The following is a 19,635-nucleotide window of genomic DNA, read 5'->3' on the forward strand; positions in this document are numbered from 1 at the left end:
TGAACAAACACTGCGGCCATTTTCGTTCTTCCATCCATCGTACATCCATACCATCCCAGTGGCCGAGTGTTAAGCCTATGTGCGACTGGTTCCATCGCATCATTTCAATTCTTACATATTCATTCCCTGGTCGATTCAAGCGAGTCGCTCTCATGTTCAACCATAATCCGCCAATTTCGACAGCCTCAGTATTACCCTTCTCTCTAGTTGATCGTCAAAAACTCTGAGCCATATGTGAGAATGCTTTAAACCACAGCACGTAAGACTATTTTTTTGTTTGTGTGGACACGTGCAGACTCCAAAAGATATAAATCAATACTCTCATGGCCACCCTCGTTCGACTTATCCTGTGGGATACGTCCACGTCACATTGTCCAGCCTTATCAATTAGTAAACCCAGATCCTTGAACACTTCCGCATTTCTGACCCGACCAAACTCAGAATACAAATCCTCATCTTGACCACTTCCAACAAGATACACTATATGATCAAAAGTATCCGGACACCCCAAAACCACACGTTTTTCATATTAGGTGCACTGTGCTGCCACCTACTCCCAGGTACTTCCATATCAGCGACCTCAGTAGTCATTAGACATCGTGAGAGAGCAAAATGTGGCGCTCCGCGGAACTCACGGACTTCGAACATGGTCACGTGATTGGGTGTCACTTATGTCATACGCCTGTAAGCGTGATTTCCACGCTCCTAAACAATCCTACTTCCACTGTTTCCGATGTGATAGTGAAGTGGAGACATGAAGGGACACGTACAGCACAAAAGTACAGGCCTACCTCGTCTGATGACTGTCAGAGACCACCGACAGTTGAAGAGGGGCGTAATGTGTAATAGGTAGGCATCTATCCAGACCACACCAGGATCCACTGCAAGTACTATGACAGTTAGGCGGGAGGTGAGAAAACTTGGATCTCATGGTAGATCGGCTGCTCATAAGCCACACATCACGCCGCTAAATGCCAAACGACGCCTCGCTTGGTATGAGGAACGTAAACATTGGACGATTAAACAGTGGAAAAACGTTGTGTGGAGTGACGAATCACGGTACACAATGTGGCGATTCGATGGCAAGGTGTGGATATGGCGAATGCCCGGTGAACGTCATCTGCCAGCGTGTGTAGTGCCAACAGTAAAATTCGGAGGCGGTGGTGTTATGGTGTGGTGGTGTTTTTCATGGAGATGGCTTGCACCCCTTGTTGTTTTGCATGACACTATCACAGAACAGGCCTCCGTTTATGTTTTAAGCACCTTCTTGCTTCCACCTGTTGAAGAGCAATTCGGGCATGGCCTTTGCATCTTTCAACACGATCGAGCACCTGTTCATAATACACGGCCTGTGGCAGAGTGGTTGCACGACAGTAACATCCCCGTAATGGAGTGGCCTGCACAGAGTCCTGACCTGAGTCCTGCAACACACCTTTGGGATGTTTTGGAACGTTAACTTCGTGCCAGGCCTCACCGACCGACATCGATACCTCTCCTCAGTTCAGGACTCCGTGAAGAATGGGCTGGCATTCCCCAAGAAACCTTCCAACACCTGACTGAACGTATGCCTGCGAGAGTGGAAGCTGTCATCAAGGCTGAGGGTGGGCCAACATCATATTGAATTCCAGCATTGCCGATGGAGGGCGCCACGAACTGGTAAGTCATTTTCCGCCAGGTGCTCGGATACTTTTGATCACACAGTGTATTCTATTTTATCAATACTGACTGTTAGTCCCCATTGCTTATAAGTCCCCATTAACTGTCTCATTTGATAAATGCTATTATCCACAATCATAAGCACTCGATCGTCGGCAAACAGTAATGAATGTAAACTTTGATGACTTTGATGCTCTACTGCCACACCCAAACTTCTACTCTGTCTATTCCAGTAACAAAGAACAACTACTAAATACAACGTAAATAAGGTTAATCACATAGAATATCCTTGTCTTAATCCTTTACTTGTTTCAGAACATTCCGATATCTTACGAATAACCTTCACAACTGCCTCACATTGGTGGTATATCCTTTTCACCAAATCTATTAATACACCATCTACTACATCCTTTTCCAGTGCTGTCCATAAGAACCTTCTTGGCACAGAATTACACGCCTTTTCTAAATGAACAAACATCAAAAAGATATTTTGACTTTTTTGCGATGATTTCCTGGCAAGTTTCGCATTCATAAAAGACATTCTCAACACTGTTTTTCCTAGTGGCAGAAGTCTACTGTTCCTGCAATACTACAACCTGCGCAAACTTTTCTAATCTGCTTTTTATTATACTGCTGAACAACCTAGTCACCGAAGCCATTAGACCTATCTTCCTTTTATTAGCCCAATCTCTCCTGCTTCATGTCTTATAAATGTTGGTAATGTATGACATCTTTCATTTTTGAGGTACTTCATCTCACTAAAGCTCTTTATCAAAAATAATTATCGTGCTGCTACGACTTTAGATCCTCTGTACTTCAATAAGTCCATTAGTATACCTCCAGGACAGGCTACCTTTCCATTTTTTATCTATTTTCGAAGGGCCTGATAAAATGCATTGTCAACCACCTCTTCCAAAGAATAAATCTCCATTCTGCTCTTCTCGAGACTCTTCCCCATCCTCTATTCCTGTATAAGAAGATATTTAAAATGTGTCTTCCACTCGAAATGGCAATCACTTTATTTCCTCTTTTAATTTTAGCAGGAGCTCTCACTTGAGCTGTAAATCGCCAAGCTTCTGATACCTTGTTGTATCCAACTAAATGTTGTACGTTGGCACATTTCTTCTCTCACGATTCCTCTTTAGTTCGGTGAACCACCCTTTTTACTTCTCTCTTAACTGTGTTGCAGTGACCCCTAACTTCCCGTCTTTTAGAGCTCAACCACTTCTGGTGTCCGCCGCATTAGCTGAACGGTCAGAGCGTTGGAAGGCCACGCACGGGGGGCCGGGTTCGATTCCCGGCTGGGGTTGGGAGATTTTCTTCCCTCAGGGACTGTGTGTTATGTTGTCCTCATCATCATTTCGTCCCCATTGTCGACGCGCAAGTCGCCCAATGTGGCGTCACACTCAACAAGACTTCCTTCCCGCCTGGGAACTCCCAGCCACTGTTGCCATATGATCATTTCCATTTTTTTTTCCATTTCTGGTAAGCTGTCTTTTTTTCTTCAGTCTTTTCTCTTAAGGCCTGAGTCATCAACACAGCACCCCTTCCTCCTCCTTCTCCTCCTCCTCCTCCTCCTCCTCCTCTTCCAAGAGCCTCCTTAACAGCTCCCAGAACACAACATTTTAAATCCTGATATAGTGATGTTACATTTCGGTCCTTGTCCAGCTTGAATTTCTGCTCAACTCTTCTCTGGCATAGATCTTGTATACTGCAATCCCGGAGAAGCCCTACCTTCAGCCGTCGTACTTCGATACTGAGCCCTGCTTACTGTTCCCTCTCTACATCTTTGGACGTGAGAGGGACTATGACTCTTTCCAGTACCATAAGACGACGTGTCCCACATGCTGGCCTTCTACTCTCTCGTCCTGAACTACCGACCTTCTATCGCGCTTGGCAATTACTAAATTTGTAATTGACCTCAAATTCCTAGCCGGTTGAATCCATGTGTACTTATGGAAGTTCTGATGTTGGAAAAACTCATTCGTAATTTGACATTCCGTCTAATCATATACTTCGATTAATATACGCCAATTATTGTTCAGTGTACCGTCACCAAATTTCGCAACCACACTATTATTAAATGAGGCCAAATTCTGCTGTTGAAGTCGCCCAGAACAAACAGTTCCTGATGAGGAGAAGTTCCTTCAGTCAAATGCCTATGGCCAATACAATATGTCAATAGAAACATTTCTCTTTGTCAGAGATTGGTTCAAATGGCTCTGAGCACTATGGGACTCAACTTCTGAGGTCATTAGTCCCCCAGAACTTAGAACTAGTTAAACCTAACTAACCTAAGGACATCACACACATCCATGCCCGAGGCAGGATTCGAACCTGCGACCGTAGCAGTCGCGCGGTTCCGGACTCAGCGCCTAGAACCGCTAGACCACCGCGGCCGGCTTTGTCAGAGATTGTAGCATCGTCACAGGGAGCATACGTTGCTGTTATTTCACTACCAAGCATTTCAGTCATCAAGAACTTCTCATTTACTTCCTCCCACCTTCAGCCCCTGCACCTTTGTCAACTCCACTCCATGTAAGCTGAGATAGAAGATGTAATACTGCGGCAAGAATTTGACAGAGGTCTGTAAATGGTATTGTCCATTCAGTTTCATATAAACGTTTGATATTTACAAGCCTTTTATACTCTCTTACTGCCATGAGGAGTATGAGCGGAATGATACTTTTTTTTATCACCTGTTGACACTTTTTAACGCAATTCCCATCCAGTAAACCTTCCTGAAACAGTGGGTGTACGAAACAGCCTATTTCAAAAGTTCCGTGGCAACCAGAGATGTAGCTCAGCTCTGCTTTCTATACTGACTCGCAGTAATTTTACAGCCATACGACTAAAGGAGAACAAAAGTTGTGTCAGAGAAGTTCCATTGCTAGGAACCATACTACTCCGCAGTTGGCAAGACAGGCAACTGTCTTAAATATCCCATCCTCTTTGCCTAAACTGGACAAATGAACCGATATCCACTATGGTACTGCAATTCAGCAGTTACATTTCACTGCCTCTGCCTTTCTTCTTCGTTCTATCAAAACTAAGATGTCTGTTTGCTGTTTCTCGACCTTTGATACCACCTCTTGAAAGCTATTGCTCAAATCCTGAATGTTCCACGTCCCTATTTGAATAGTCCCTTTACGAAGCCATTTACGTTTTCCATGAGATTCTCATGTTTTTTTCTCTCTGAGACATGTAACACCAACTCCTTTACCTGTACACGAGCAGGCCTGTAGCAGAGGCTCCAACCTGGAAGACCAGGGGACTTTTCTTTCGGGTGTATCCTGGCTCAGGCGTCACGATGGTCTCTATTCAGCCTTCACTGCCGTCTAAGCACTCGCAACATCCTCTTGAGGTACTATCATTCGGGACAGGTGAACGAAAGTTTTTTAACGAGGTGTTCTCCTCCTTTCTCAACCAGGCTTAGGACCGGCCACGGCGGAGCTGCTCAAATGCTACAGTGAAAATTAACTTCAGAGAAAACAGGGCGAGTGCAGGCATCTCACTAGTCAGATTCTGAACCGAGGAAAAACACGTAAAATTATACAAATACCAGATGACTAAGAATTTATTACCCTTATCGGCTCGTAATTTTATATATGACAATGCGAAGCATAGCACTTCTCGTTTGATCCTAACAACATGGAGCTCATTCTACCTACGACTACTGTGTGAGCCGGCCGGTGTGGCCGAGCGGTTCTTGGCACTTCAGTCTGGAACCGCGCGACCGCTACGGTAGCAGGTTCGAATCCTGCCTCGGGCTTGGATGTGTGTGATGTCGTTAGATTAGTTAGGTTTAAGTAGTTCTAAGTTCTAGGGGACTAATGACCCGAGAAGTTAAGTCGCATAGTGTTCAGAGCCCTATGAACCATTTGAACTACTGCGTGAAACATCGAACAAAAATCTAATGCAGACAAAAATATCCAAAGACAAACGGCCGTGACGACTAAATGTAATCGATTAAGACCATTAAACACTCCAAAAATGGCTCTGAGCACTATGGGACTTAACTTCTGAGGTCATCAGTCCCCTAGAACTTAGAACTACTTAAACCTAACTAACCTAAGGACATCACACACACCCATGCCCGAGGCAGGATTCGAACCTGCGACCGTAGCGGTCGCGCGGTTCCAGACTGTAGCGCCTAGAACCGCTCGGCCACCCTGACCGGCTTTAACACTTCAGAATGTACTTTGATCAACTACTGTGCCATCTGAAGCGATCACCAACAAAGTGTCGGGATTGCGAAACGAGCATATAAATTAAAATTTTGACAAAACGTTTCAAATTACTTTTCCCCGAACAAGCTAAAACATGAAACACGGCCGGCCAGTGTGGCCGTGCGGTCTAGGCGCTTCAGTCTGGAACCGCGTGACCGCTCCGGTCGCAGGTTCGAATCCTGCCTCGGGCATGGATGTGTGTGATGTCCTTAGGTTAGTTAGGTTTAAGTAGTTCTAAGTTCTAGGGGACTGATGACCACAGCAGTTGAGTCCCATAGTGCTCAGAGACATTTGAACCATTTTGAACCATGAAACACGTAGTTACCCGACAGTTAACTGCTAGTGGCGTATTCCCTTACAGACAAAGACTATGTCGCTAAATCGCCTCCTACACTAGAAAACTGATAAAACATGAGCGCAGAGACAACAACTAAAGTAACTGCTGAATTACAGTATCATAGTGGATATCGGTTGATTTGTCCAGTTTAGGGAAATAGTATGGGATATTTAATACAGTTGCCTGTCTTGCCAACTGCGGAATAGTATGGTTCCTAGCAATGGAACGTCTCTGACACAACTTTTGTTCTCCTTTAGTCATATGGCTATAAAATTACAGCAAGTCAGTATATGATGCAGAGCTGAGTTACATCTCTGGTTCCCACGAAACTTTTGAAACAGGCTGTTTCGTACCCCCACTGTTTCAGGAAGGTTTACTGGATGGGAATTGCGTTAAAAAGTGTCAACAGGTGATAAAAAAATTTATCACTCCGCTCATCCTCCTCATGGCAGTAAGAGAGTATAAAAGGCTATTAAATATCAAATGTTTATATGAAACGGAATGGACAATACCATTTACAGACCTCTGTCAAATCCTTGCCGCAGTATTATATCTTCTATCTCATTTTCATGTAATTCCTCTTCCGTTACTATAATATTAATTTCGTTTTCCTTGTATAATCCTTCTATATACTCCTTCCATCTTCCAGTCTTCCTCTCTTTGCTTAGTGTTGGCTTGCCATCCAACCTGTTGATATTCACATAGGTGCCTCTCTTTTCTCCAAAAGCCTCCTTAATTTTCCTGCAGGCGGCATATATCTTTCCGATAGTCATACTTGCTTCTACAGACTTGCATTTCTTCTCTATCCATTGCTACTTGCCGTTTTGCACTTCCTGTCAGACTAACTTTTTGGACACCTATATTCCAGTTGCCTGGTTCATTTGCTGCATTCTAATATTTTCTCTTTTCATCAGTTAAATTCAGCATCTCATTTGTTCCCAATTGTTTCTATTGACTTAGTCTTTTTGCCTGTTTGATACTTTGTTGCTTACACTCTATCATTTCTTAAAGCTACGCATTCGTCCTCTACTATTTCTTCCCCTGTTCCAGGTAATCGTTGCCTAGTGCACCTCTGAAACTCCCAACAATCTCACATTTTATACCTTTAATTTCCAGCTCTTCTGCAGTTTCTTCAGTATTTGTGCAGTTCTTACACAATAAACTATGGTCAATATTAAAACCTTACTTGTGTCTGTACATTCATCATGTAGAACATTTCACAATTAAAACCCTGTGCACGTACTTTGATTATTGAAATGTGTAATACTTGCCAGAAAGACTGGGGAAAGTCACAGATGGAGAAAGAGAAAACACTGAATTGGCACGTTCTGTTATCGTCCCAATACTATTCCACTCTGACATTTCAAAATAAAGTACTGCATTTATAAATTGGCTATTGAAAAATTGCTGCTATGTTTAGTTGTTTCAAAAGTTAATTGCCATTTGTGACTGACAGAATGCCTGGGACGTATGAGAAAGCAGTAATGCGTATCTGGCGTTTCTATCAGCTGATTTTACCTACCTAAAGTTACAATTTCCACATCAACATTTTATTTAAAATCTTTATGGGCTTTGTAAAAATGACAAGAAGAAACCTTGCACAGTCAATAATGCAAAATGCAAGAATTAGGGGTGAAAGGAATTTAAACTTGGCTGCAATAAATTTGTTACTCACTGGACGTTGCGAATGCAAGCTGTACGGTAGGTGGGGATAAAGCCCCACTATTTTCATTTCTTCTTATACTGTGATCGATGAGGTATAGATTTTCGGGCTATTTCAAATTAAATTCATAGGTCGGATTGTTACCTATGATCCATCCAGATTCCACCTCTGTGTAATTATTAATTACAGAAAAATTTGCAAATTTAGCTAGACCAAAAATTGTGGAATGTTACCCCCCAACGTAGTATGGGTCTTTGGCCCATTTGAGGAGGAGGAAGAGGAGGAGGAGATTAGTGTTTAACGTCCCGTCGACAACTTGGTAATTGGAGTAGAAGCACGGATTAGAGAAGGATGGGGAAGGAAATCGGCCCTGCCCCGTCAAACGTATCATTCCGGCATTGTCCTGAAGTGATTAACGGAAATCACGGAAAAACTAAATCAGGATTTGGGTTTGCACCAACGTTCTCCCCATTTGAGATAAGCATGGATAAAAATAGAATGACTGCATAATAAAAACACTTGAAATAACCCTTTGTAACATTGTTGTATTGTGACCAAGTTATCCAAATTTCTTAAAAATTTGAACGTAATGCTTAAAAATAGCTGTACAAAAATAATACTTTCCTCACGGCTAAAGAAGGATTAGTATGGTAACCTGAAAAAGTTCAGTTATTGAGGCTAAGCTATCTAGGTGCTTAGTACACAGTAGGTCCTCTGAATCTTCCTGTAACTCAAAGGCTCTTGTTCTTCTTCGTCTTCAGACACTTCTTCGCGAAATAGTAGGTCCATATCTATATCTCAGCTACTGTCATGATGTGAGAAGTCTGAATATGACTCTGAAGTTTAATCAACTGTCTGTGTGACCTGTTTTCCACCATTTTGGCATTGATGTAATTAAATCTAGCTTACATCGTTTCTACAGCATGCTCCTTTCTTTCTTTGGAATATCTTTCCTTCTCAGTAGCAATCTTTCATTTTCCCATTCATTCTTCTTCCACTCGTTCTTTATTGGGTGTCGACGTTAGAAGCACAGATTTCATCGCCTTACCAGAAATTTTCCCTAAAATCTTTAATTTAAAGAGCGAAATTATATCTTCAGGCGAGAAAACCTCACGCAGTCTGTGTTAATGTCTTTTGTGAGGGTTATCGTTGAAGAATGGTCGTCACATTGTTGGAACTGCATGGCTTTGCTCCAAAACACGTCCTGGGATCTGCTTCGTTTCGCTATTTTGTGACAAATGCGCCATTGTTGATTTTGGAGACCAACTGGAACAATTATTTCCACGAGCAAGTGAAGCTTAAATGCGATAGTGTCCATGGGAAATTGATTGATTCTTCTTTTCAAATACTACGTTATACAGTGTTCAAGTAAACATCAGAAAAGTTATATGTAAGTAGTTAAACGCAGACTTACCCCGTTTTCTCACCTCTGGAGCGACCTGCCGGGGCAAACTTTCTTGGAATCACGGAACAATCAATTACAATAAGACAAACCTACCATCTGGTGATTAACTCTTGAATCGACGACAGTGTATTCAAAAAATATGCGGGCTTTGCCTCCACCCACTTCCTATTTATTTATAACCGAGAACAAATTTCACAGGACATGCACATTTGAGAGCGTGAACTTTCCTATCACTTCATCGCATCACGAATACCTCGTGTTGGTTTTTACCTTGTAATTGCATTTCTATGTTGTGATACGAAAATGCGGCGGTCGTATCAACAGCTAGCGTGCCGGCAGTTCCGGGAAATGTCCAATATTTATCGCCTTAATGTAGGCGCTGGAGTCACACAATCACTTGACAGGAGTAAAGGCGTTCAACTTCTAACAACCCTACCACAACAAAGGTCAAAATTTAATAATGATTGTGGTGTTGCTCACGCTGCTAAATACTGCATTTTTGGGCAACAACAAAGTTATTATGTGGCAGATGTCATTAGAGCACAGTTAATAAAGTCATTTCATGCAATAATAAATAAACTAGGCACTCATCTTTTCGTATTTCCCACGCTGGTCTCGTTGTAAAATCACGGCTCAGTCGTCGAAAATCTAGGTGGTGATGATTCCAAGCTCGGATGCAAAGAGGCCTAGGTTTTATTCTGCTATATTCAAAACTTTTATAGATGTGTTTCACAAACCATTCTTGAAGATTAAACCTTTGAAAGTTAGCACAATGGTGATGTAAAAAAATAATCAGCACTCCGAGTTTAAGTCACACTTCCTTTTTATTGCTTTTGTTGCAATATCACGTAACACACAAAACATCACTTCACAATACAAAACATACTTGAAAACATCTTCCTCACTGTTAAAGTTCACATTTTATAAGCTGACTACAATATGCGTCTTTCCAACATGACGTCCAAGACCTGACTTTCTCAAGGTCCGACTCTCTAACTAACTAACTAATAATCGTTTACGCGCCCAAAAATCAGAGATACAAGTACGTCATAGATCATAGTGACAAAAGAAAGAATACACATAAGAATAATATCATTGCAACATAAACATAACGATGTATCAAAGTATCTCTACAGTAATAAAATCATATCTGAATGTTGTCTCAGAAATATGTTAACTACTTTACAGAAACAGTAGAATATTGCTGGTATCGAGAGGTTCAGGTGAGGTGCCGTAATGGTTACGTAATTCAAGTACCATTGCAAACTGAGACTATCGTAATATTTTTATTAGGATAGACATCTTTCGCAGCCGCAGCTATACCATTTGTCTTAAGTGAAAAGCAGCTTGAGAGAGTGCTACACCGACGAATTTCACTTTTATTAACAAAGCATTATGATTGGTGGTTCCTTAAATGTAGCGCACGTAATACGTTTCTACATTTTGAATCTTACAGTTGAAAAATAGTTTTTGCTTATTAACGTGATACAGAAATTTCTTTCTACGTTTTTATTCCATTTTATAAGTTTTGAAGCGGGTTGGTTTTCTCATCTTCTCTAGAATAGATAGCAGTCGAAAAAGCTTGGTTCAAGTTTTAGAACCACAGTTTTCTTTTGCTTAATTGGTCTAGCTTACCCATCACTTTAATTAAAGCTGTCCATTGGTGCATTATTCCTGTCACACGAGGTGTGTGTTGCGCCTGTTGTACGTGATACCGTTTCTGAAACAGTGTGACCAGGATTTAATTTCGGCCGAAACGGTTTTCCGGCACCTCCCAGGAACATTTTTTTTAACTCACTGGATAAAGTCGGCACAGGATACTTAAAAATAGTACATGTGTATTAAATCTCAACGTAATTATAAATAGCTGCTGCGCCGGCACGAATGAACGTAACAATGGTTAACCAACGCGATGCGATTGACAGAGGCGTGGTGTGTGTGTGTGTGTGTGTGTGTGTGTGTGTGTGTGTGTGTGTCTGTGTGTGTGTGTGTGTGTGTGAGTGTGTGTTATTTGTGTCTACGGGAACAGACGTTAGTACCTGTTATTTATATTAAATCTTGTCGTTTTAGTGTTTTGATTATAAGAATTATGTTTTAAAACCTGAATTCGTAAACGATGATTTTTCATTGTAGGTATTAAAACAAGTTTTAAAAAATCGAAACTAGTGATTTTTATGGCTGGGGAGGGGGGACAGGGGGAGGGATGTTGTATGATTGAAGAGGTGCTTTCCGGGACCTAAAATCTTAGAATTTAAGTACCGAGCACAACTGTTTATTTTCACTGGAATTCCTCTTCCGTACTTGGCATAAAATAGTATAAACAAGAAAAGGCTACCTTATTCTTAAACATCAATAATGAGTTTGTATTTTGTTGAGGTAAAAATGTAAAGCGGTCATAAAATTGAAGGTTGTTTTGAACACCACTGGGCTATATCGGTCGTGGTTCTGTTTCCTTCCTCCGACCTCTGAACTGACTTACACACCGACGTACGCGAGCAGATACTGTTTAAGATGGGCCCTGAGCCACGGTATAACACAGCATTTTTCACATTAACAAATCAATGACATATGAAAGAATCATTGACGGAAAAAAATTCAAGGAGAGACTGCGGATCAAAACCCTGCCATTTAGATTCGTAAACTGTCACTAACTCACATTTTTTTCTGTAGATCTCCAAATTTTCCCTTCTCCGCCTGGCTGGCTCAGAAAATAAAATATTTGTACTTTCCTCAAATAAAATAACATCTTTCAAGATAAAAATCTCACTTCTCAATCAAAACTGGGTATCTGAGATGAACTGCGTAAAGGCGTCTTCTGGCGTGACGAGTAAATACTTTCTACTCCCAGATAAAATAACTTGCTGAAGTAAATTAAAATTTCTTATTTGTTAATAAACTACGGCAATATTAATCCTGCTGTCGTGCTATATGTTCTGTACTTACTTTTTGTCGTTTCTGTATCTTATTTAAGGGAGCATTAAACAGTATCTACACTGACTGATAAAGACGTGAAGCATCTACAAAGGGACTTGTGTTATCGCCGCTTACAGTCCTAGACGTGCAATGAACCGGCCTTATTGCCGCACTAACGCACTATGTATAAGGGAGAGGCTTGGTGACAGGAACATGATGGGAGCTAATGAGAATTCTTTTGTCAGTGACATACATTTCGTTTGACATACCTCGCTGGATCCTAAAAACAAACCCCTGTCTTTAATGTCCGTACTGGTGCGTTGCACTGGTGGTACGGCTCGATCACCCATTTTGGAAATTTGTGGTAAGGTCTTATGGGATCAAACTGCTGAGGTCATCGGTCCCTAAGCTTACGCACTACTTAATCTGACTTGAACTAACTTACACTATGGACAAGACACACACCTATGCCCGGGGGGGGGGGCTCGAACCCCCGACGGGGGGAGCCGCCCGGACCGTGAGAAGCGCCTAGACCACACGGCTACCCCCCGCTGCCTCGATCACCCATCCTGAAGCGTACACATGCTGGTGACGAGCATGTTGCACGACCGTGTTAACCGCGCGAAATGTAGTTCGCGTCTCCGAATGGTCCGGCGCGACCAGTGGTGCATCGTGTCTTTCGTGGAAGGAAGAAAGACATCTCGAAAAGAGTGAATGAGCAAAACTTCGCATAGGCGAAATGGTAAATCTGCGCGTGGGCCGGCGAATGCCGGGCACTGTTTGCTTGTGACAATTATTGAAATATACAAAAAAAACGTAAATTAGTTACAAACTACGGTGTGTACGCATTTTATTCAATACGTAAACGACACTAAATATATTCTGACTTAGGTTATGACACGTTCGATATGCCAGCCATCCTTGGCGATGATGTGACGCGGACGAATAGCACCCGCTGAAGAGTCGGAACATCGATGCTCTCGATGATGCCCTGAATGACTGTTTTCAGCTCAGCAATGGTTTTGGGGTTATTGCTGTACACCTTGTCTTTAATATAGCCCCACAGAAAGGAGTCGCATGTGTTCATATCTGGAGAATATGGCGGCCAATCGAGGCCCATGCCAGTGACTTCTGGGTACCGCAGAGCCAGAATGCGGTCTCCAAAGTGCTGCACCATGACATCAAACACTCTCCTGCTCTGGCAGGGTCGAGCTCCGTCCAGCATGAACCACATTCTGTCGAAATCAGGGCCACTTTGGATAATGAGGATGAAACTCTCTTCCAAAACCTTCACGTATCGCCCAGTAGTTACCGTGCGAGCAAGGAATTCCGTAACTAGACATTGCCCACCACACAGGTATCCGTCGATGGTGAAGAGACATCTCGATCGCGAAGTGCGGGTTCTAAGCCCCCTAAGTGCGTCAATTTTGCTTGTTGACGAATCCATCCAAATGAAAGCGGTCTTCGTCACTAAACCAAATAAAGCATGCGCACACTAATTCCCATCATGCCATTCACTCGTTTTTGCGGCACGGCCGCTTCAGTGGTATTGAAACTGATGAAGCTCCTGTTAGGAATAAGTAAGATGTTAGACAATTTATTTTTGAAGATGAAGACAGTGACGAAGATTTATTTGTTTCTTACATAATTATTAGTGATGAGGAGCTTTGTAAATTGGGCGCAGAACAGGTGTGGCGGCAGGCACAAAACCTGTGCAATTTATCGCTTCACGATAGGCTGGCCGATTTTCGTTGTTGTTTACCGATTATTACACATAATAAGGAATCGAGGGATTTTAAATGAAACAACAAGTCTACTGTCAATGTTAATCTCAATAACAATCATGGTAAAGCCTAACTTAAAATGTTCACATTTAAAGTTAATCCGGTTTTAGTAGGAAGGAGATAATTAATGATCTTTTCGAGATAGAAGTCGATAATGGTAATTTTATGAATTACATGAATCCAATAATTATTGTCCAGTTAGTAGGTGTCACTACAGATACTCTAGTAGATGTTAGATCAGAATTGTCAGCTGTGCCCGGAGAATGCTATGAATCTATCTCAAAGAAATAAAATTTTTCAGTTTTGCCAGTTATGGGTGTGAGAATTTTAAGTGCAACAGGGAAACTTTCGAGAGCTATTAAGAATGAATTGCGATAACCGTGAAAAATGTTTTTATTTATTTTTTATCGTTCGTGTGACTTATTTAAGAGAATGTTACGACAATATCTACACTGCAATATCCACTCTGCCTGATACAGAAGTGAAGCATCTAGAATCGTAGGAGGAAACGAAATGAAACCTTGTTCGTTGAGAGGGTACGTGACGTTATTTCGGTGATTTCAAGGTCGAGTCTGATTTACAGAGAGGTTGGCAGTATAAACCCATTTATCAGTATGACATTGCGCCATATCTGGCCTGGATGTATCCAGTGATTCGGTTGGGGAGGGTGTCATAATGCAGTTGTATCTTCTCCTGAAGGAAGTTCACTATACCTCTTGTAACTGGTGCTGGATATCCTGGATACTTGCAGCGGCACGGAGTTCACGTCTGAGGTGGCCCCAGTAGCTTTCTACCACGGACTGATCTAGGGGTCTTGCTGGCCTCAAAACCACGGAGACAGATCATAGAGACAAGTGCCATGTGAGATCTAGCATCGTCCTGATGAAAATTCTCACCACGATACTGTCACATAATAGGTAGCGGAGACCGGGTATGATAGTCACACGGAATGGTTGTCCCATAATTCAATAACTCGGCCACCAGACGTTACACTGTACTGGAATGACTTTGTTAACAGTGACAGTACCCTTGCATCTGTTGTGTGAAGTTTCAATTGCTTCCGTCGAGTGAATGAGGAGCTGTCCATGTCTTTCTGTTACTAGAGGTGGTGAGTAAAATTTTAAGCATTATTATCATTCGATTGAACTACAGAATTTTTTGCTCTACTGATTATCGGATTCTCCAGTCATGTAGCGTGTAATTTAATACAGTGTGTATCAAAAAGAATCATCCGATTTTTAAAAAGTCATAACTTTTATGTTATTTGAGATATGTGCGTGAACAACGTACTGTTGGAAACAGCAAACTCTCGAGATCTACATGGTTCCTGCTAGGTAGCAGCAGTGTGCGCCCACTTCAGTACTAATAAAAATGGTGTCGGGACAACAAAAAGCATTTTGTGTTCTACATTTTGCGCAGTGTGGTCAGTAATAACTATTCAGCGTGACTTCCGTACTAGGTATGATGCAGATCCTCCTACAGCACAGAGCAGTAGGCGATGGAATGAACAATTCCGAGAAACAGGTTGTTTTTGTTAAAGACAAATCGCCGGGCCGTACCTGAGTGCCCGACACAGATGTCGAACGCATCCGCCATAGTTTCACAAGGAATCCGCACAAATCCGTTCGCCTTGCACCTCGACAGCTCAACATGCCCCGATGTCTGTCTGGTGCGTGTTGCGTCGACGTTTACACATGAAACCATACAAAATTTAGCTGCTGGAAGCTCTTTGTGAAAGTGACAAACAACAACGTATAGACTGTCTCTGTGCACTATGGGACTTAACATCAGAGGTCATCAGTCCCCTAGAACTTAGAGCTACTTAAACCTAACTAATTAAAGACATCACACACATCCATGCCCGAGGCAGGATTCGATCCTGCGACCGTAGCAGTCGCGCGGTTCCGCACTGAAGCGCCTAGAACCGCTCTGCCACCGCGGCCGGCAACAACGTATAGAGTTCCGTAATTTCGTTCTTGGCAAGATAGGGGATGACAGTTTAGTGACGAGGCAAAATTCCATTTAAATGGAAAGGTGAACCGTCATAATGTGAAAATATGGGGTTCGGGACAACCACATGAAGCTGTACAACATGAGAGGGACTCTCCAAAATGTAATGAGTTCTGTCCAGTTTCACAGGAAAAGCTGTACGGTCCATTTTTCTTTGCCGAAAACACTGTTACAGGAAGCACATAACTCGATATGCTTGAGAACTTTCTTTTACCGCTGTTTGAGACTGATTCGGACGGCTACATTTACCAAGAGGATGGGTCACCGCCACACTGGCATCTGTAAGTGCGGGAATTTTTAAATCAAAGGTTTACTGAATCTTGGATCGGTCGCACTGGACCAAATGATTCAGCCTTACACTACTGGCCTCCAGGGTCACTAGACCTGACTACATGTGTATTTCTTGTGGCGGTTTGTAAAACACTCTGTTTATATGGCTCCGTTACCAACAACAATGAAGAGACATCGCATAACAGCAGCTGTGGAAGCAGTAACTCAAGATATCCTCACCGCAGTGTGGGAATAATTTGAATACCACATTGCAACATGCCGTGCATCTCAAGTGGGGGAGGGGGGGGGGGGAATCACATATTGAACACCTATGAAAAGGAATGACAGAAAACTTTCTGAATTTCCCGTTCATCAAAAAACAAAATTCATTGTATATGTTTATTAGTTTCAGAGATACAGACGTGCCAAATCGGAAGATTCTTTTTGATACACCCTGTGTTATGTGCAGTCTCCCTAAACCGTTGTGAAATAAACAGTGATGGATAATAGCTAAGGTTTTCAAAATTGCGTTTCGAATTTGCTTACTTTGCTTGTTACACAACCAACGGGGAGACTGTCACTTGGGACAGACATCCCACGGAAGTATTCGAGCTTCATATTCTCATACCATCCTATCTTTTTGTTATTTTCAGTATCGAGAAGCCTAGAAATTTCGAAAGGAAAACAGATAAAGGTCTAACACCATTACACAAATGAACTGGCAGAATATATCAACGCGGAATCTGAATATACACTCCTGGAAAAGGAAAAAAGAACACATTGACACCGGTGTGTCAGACCCACCATACTTGCTCCGGACACTGCGAGAGGGCTGTACAAGCAATGATCACACGCACAGCACAGCGGACACACCAGGAACCGCGGTGTTGGCCGTCGAATGGCGCTAGCTCCGCAGCATTTGTGCACCGCCGCCGTCAGTGTCAGCCAGTTTGCCGTGGCATACGGAGCTCCATCGCAGTCTTTAACACTGGTAGCATGCCGCGACAGCGTGGACGTGAACCGTATGTGCAGTTGACGGACTTTGAGCGAGGGCGTATAGTGGGCATGTGGGAGGCCGGGTGGACGTACCGCCGAATTGCTCAACACGTGGGGCGTGAGGTCTCCACAGAACATCGATGTTGTCGCCAGTGGTCGGCGGAAGGTGCACGTGCCCGTCGACCTGGGACCGGACCGCAGCGACGCACGGATGCACGCCAAGACCGTAGGATCCTACGCAGTGCCGTAGGGGACCGCACCGCCACTTCCCAGCAAATTAGGGACACTGTTGCTCCTGGGGTATCGGCGAGGACCATTCGCAACCGTCTCCATGAAGCTGGGCTACGGTCCCGCACACCGTTAGGCCGTCTTCCGCTCACGCCCCAACATCGTGCAGCCCGCCTCCAGTGGTGTCGCGACAGGCGTGAATGGAGGGACGAATGGAGACGTGTCGTCTTCAGCGATGAGAGTCGCTTCTGCCTTGGTGCCAATGATGGTCGTATGCGTGTTTGGCGCCGTGCAGGTGAGCGCCACAATCAGGACTGCATACGACCGAGGCACACAGGGCCAACACCCGGCATCATGGTGTGGGGAGCGATCTCCTACACTGGCCGTACACCACTGGTGATCGTCGAGGGGACACTGAATAGTGCACGGTACATCCAAACCGTCATCGAACCCATCGTTCTACCATTCCTAGACCGGCAAGGGAACTTGCTGTTCCAAAAGGACAATGCACGTCCGCATGTATCCCGTGCCACCCAACGTGCTCTAGAAGGTGTAAGTCAACTACCCTGGCCAGCAAGATCTCCGGATCTGTCCCCCATTGAGCATGTTTGGGACTGGATGAAGCGTCGTCTCACGCGGTCTGCACGTCCAGCACGAACGCTGGTCCAACTGAGGCGCCAGGTGGAAATGGCATGGCAAGCCGTTCCACAGGACTACATCCAGCATCTCTACGATCGTCTCCATGGGAGAATAGCAGCCTGCATTGCTGCGAAAGGTGGATATGCACTGTACTAGTGCCGACATTGTGCATGCTCTGTTGCCTGTGTCTATGTGCCTGTGGTTCTGTCAGTGTGATCATGTGATGTATCTGACCCCAGGAATGTGTCAATAAAGTTTTCCCTTCCTGGGACAATGAATTCACGGTGTTCTTATTTCAATTTCCAGGAGTGTACTTCGGTCTCAGTCCAAACGAAGTACGAAAATTGTGTTATGAGTTAACTATTTATAAAGGGCTAAAAGTATCTGCAAAGTGGTCTGAACCTCGACAGGCTTGGGCTGGCTGGTTTTCTGTGTTCATGAAGAGACACAAAGATTTGTTAATTATCCAGAGCTTCTAGCTCCAATAAAACAAACTTTCGCGTCTTTTTCGATAACCTGGCTACTGTAATGAAACGATACAACTTTAAACCGAAATATTTTGAGATCTTGGACGAGATAGGCATTACAACGGTCCAAAAGCCAAATCGAACTGTGTCACGAAAATGTTCCCAGCAAGTGAGGCCTATCTCATCTGGAGGACGAGGTAGCCTAGTTACTTTAGCTCCTGGCGTTTGTGCTCCTCCGAAATCTATTACACCATTCTTCGTTTCTCTCCGAGTGCACTTTAAACAACATTTTATTCGTGAGGGACCAGTGGACTGCCGTGGATAGAGTAACGTTTCTGGATGGATGATGGAAGAACATTTCTGCGAATTTTTGAAACACGCTGTCGCTAATGGAAAGCGGTCTAAACGTAGTCCGTGTCTTCCTTTCCTTGATAATACTGTCGATTAATGGTCTCAGCTATGCGAAAGATAAGGGCACTGTTATATTGTCATTTCTTCCTCACTATTCCCACCGATTGCAAGCATTAGACCGGACAGTGCACGGACCACTGAAGAAGTATGTGATTGTTGTTAGTGGTTCGTGGATTTTAAATCACCCAGGTTCCACGATGTCAATATGTGACTTCTACATATATTCTTGCGTTTATGCCCTCGAATATTCAAACAGGATTCAAGACTTGTGGCATTTGTCCCTTCAATAGAGAAGTTTTTGGGAAATCATGAATTTGCTCCTGGTTCTGTAACAGACCGACCAAATCCTGATACGCCTTTTGCTCTCTATTTGCTGAAACGACAATCAAATTCAAACATTGGTGTTCTCCACCAACCGAATTAATGACACAGGAAAACTGTCTGAGTCCCATCCTTCTTACATTGAGTTGGAGAATGTTCAGTCTAGACCTATTATTGTTTCTACGAAAGACATCAGACCTTTCCTTAAAACTGGAGTAAGAAAAAAAGAAAAGAAAGGAAGAACAAGAACAACCAAAAGAGATATTCGGCTGCCCTCACGGACACTTCTGCGAAGAGGAACACGAA

Source organism: Schistocerca nitens, chromosome 7 (assembly GCF_023898315.1).
Source record: "Schistocerca nitens isolate TAMUIC-IGC-003100 chromosome 7, iqSchNite1.1, whole genome shotgun sequence".
In the NCBI taxonomy this organism is placed as follows: Eukaryota; Metazoa; Arthropoda; class Insecta; order Orthoptera; family Acrididae; genus Schistocerca; species Schistocerca nitens.